Source organism: Schistocerca americana, chromosome 1, assembly GCF_021461395.2.
Source record: "Schistocerca americana isolate TAMUIC-IGC-003095 chromosome 1, iqSchAmer2.1, whole genome shotgun sequence".
NCBI classification, from domain to species: domain Eukaryota; kingdom Metazoa; phylum Arthropoda; class Insecta; order Orthoptera; family Acrididae; genus Schistocerca; species Schistocerca americana.
In genome coordinates this window covers 1,245,838,403-1,245,840,838 of record NC_060119.1, presented here as the reverse complement: position 1 = coordinate 1,245,840,838, position 2,436 = coordinate 1,245,838,403, and positions in this window count along the sequence as shown.

The window sequence follows — 2,436 nt, the reverse complement described above, 5'->3', positions numbered from 1 at the left end:
ACTTAAGATCACAGAAAAAAGTCTTAAAGAAGTATAACTCATCCACGAAGGTAGTGGCTTGTAAGGTGCTTGTTCCACCGAGTCTTGAATACTCTTCATCAATATGGGATTCTTACCAAGTAGTATTGATGGAATGGACAGAGGAGATCCAACGAAGAGCGCTGCGTTTTGTAATGGGATCGTTTAGTCGGCACGAGAGCATTACTGGGATGATGAATGGAAATGAGCGTTTGGCATCTTTGGCTGGGAGACTCTGTAGAAGCAGGTCTTATTACATTCGACGCCACATTGGGCGTCCTGCGGGCCTGATGGGGATGAAATGATGATGAAGATAACACAACATCCAGTCCCTGAGCAGAAAAAATTCCCGACCCAACCGGGAATCGAACCCGGGCCAGTAAGACGACAATCCGTCAAGCTGACCACTTTTTTTTTCATTTTGTTCATTGTTGATCGTTGTGTTCGGTCGTTGTGGACGTCGCAAGACATCCTGTTCAAGTCGGTGGTTGATCCTTCAGATGGTTCAAATGGCTTTGAGCACTATGGGACTCAACATCTGAGGTCATCAGTCCCCTAGAACTTAGAACTACTTAAACCTAACTAACCTAAGGACATCACGCACATCGATGCCCGAGGCAGGATTCGAACGTGCGACCGTAGCGGGCGCGCGGTTCCAGACTGAAGCGCCTAGAACCGCTCGGCCATACCGGCCGGCGGTTGTTCCTGTCACTCAGTTTTTTTATTACAGAGGCCAACTGGCTCTCTGGCCGAACACGCTGAGCTACCGTGCCAGCAACCACTCAGCTATCGGGGCCGACACCGAGATGATAAAAAAAAAAACTCCATTGGCAGAGGTTCCAAAGGGCGTTGTGTATCAGGGAGAGGTTTGTGTTCTGATTTCGAGCTCTTTTCGGTTACAGTAGACCAACGTAATACTCTCTCCCATATTAATGACCACGACGAGAGAGTTCGAGAAATTAGAGCCAATACAGAGGCTTACCGATAATCGTTCTTCCGATTCGCCGTTGACGAGTGGAAAGGGGTAGGGGGGATCACTTAATGGTACTAGAAGTACCCTTCGCCACACACCAGTAATTGGCTTGTGGAGTATGATTCAGATTTAGATGTAAAAGGCATTAAGGGTCTGGCGGGTTAAAATTTTAAGCTGGAGAAAGTAAGTCAATTTTTTGAACCCTAGATTTTCTGAACAGGAGACAGTGGTCGCGGACGATTCAAGTAGACTTGCGGATGATCCACGATCGGCACAGGGACAGGTAGTTGATTCTGAACCTAAATACATGTGACCTATTGTGTTGTCCTGTCCTGACATAGGTAGAAGAGGGAAAAAGGGGTCACTGGTCAGTTCGCGCTCCCGAGCGGTACAGAGCAGAAGGACAATTCACAGTGAAGGCATGTGATTGTTTTCTTCTATCTGAGCCAGCACTGGTGCATTTACTAGAAATGCAGGTGGTGAGACTCGGTAGGGAACTCGTTGTGGAGATTCTTGGACAAACAGGGTTTTGAATTAATTGTTTATTCCAGACAGATGTAACTAATGCATTGGAGGCTATTTCTAGGGTTATAAAAAGCATGAATAACACTGATACAACAGAAGCCAATGCAGAAGTCCCAGGAGTGGATGCTAACCACAGTAGCAAACAATAGCAGCATCTTAAGGAAACAACTTAGTTGCAAAACAAAACATACTGAAAGTGACACTGCCCACTGAGGCACTCCAGAGTGAGAGAGCAGACTTACGCGGAGCTGGACCGAGGTTGGAGTCGACGGACGCGGATTCGGCACCCAGATCGTCTGTCTGAGAACTCTGCCAAAATGCGGAATCTACTGGTTTTCCGAAATTCCTTCCCAGGAAGACGAATGGAATATTCCAGAATTTCAAACGCGAACAGCTGCTAGCATGAGTTTCTTAGAAGTAGATACCTTAGGGGTTGCGAAGCAACTCAAATCACTTGATACGGGCAAGTCTTCAGGTCCAGATTGTATACCGATTAGGTTCCTTTCAGATTACGCTGATACAATAGCTCCCTACTTAGCAATCATATACAAACGCTGGCTCACCGATAGATCTGTACCTGCAGACTGGAAAATTGCGCAGGTCGCACCAGTGTTTAGGAAGGGCAGTAGGACTAATCCATCGAACTACAGACCTATATCATTGGCGTCGGTTTTCAGTAGGGTTTTGGAGCATATATTGTATTCAAACATTATGAATCACCTCGAAGGGAACGATCTATTGATACGTAATCAGCATGGTTTCAGAAAACATCGTTCTTGTGCAACGCAGCTAGCTCTTTATTCGCACGAAGTAATGGCCGCTATCGGCAGGGTATCTCAAGTTGATTCCGTATTTCTTGATTTTCGGAAAGCTTTTGACACCGTTCCTCACAAGCGACTTCTAATAAAGCTGCTGGCCTA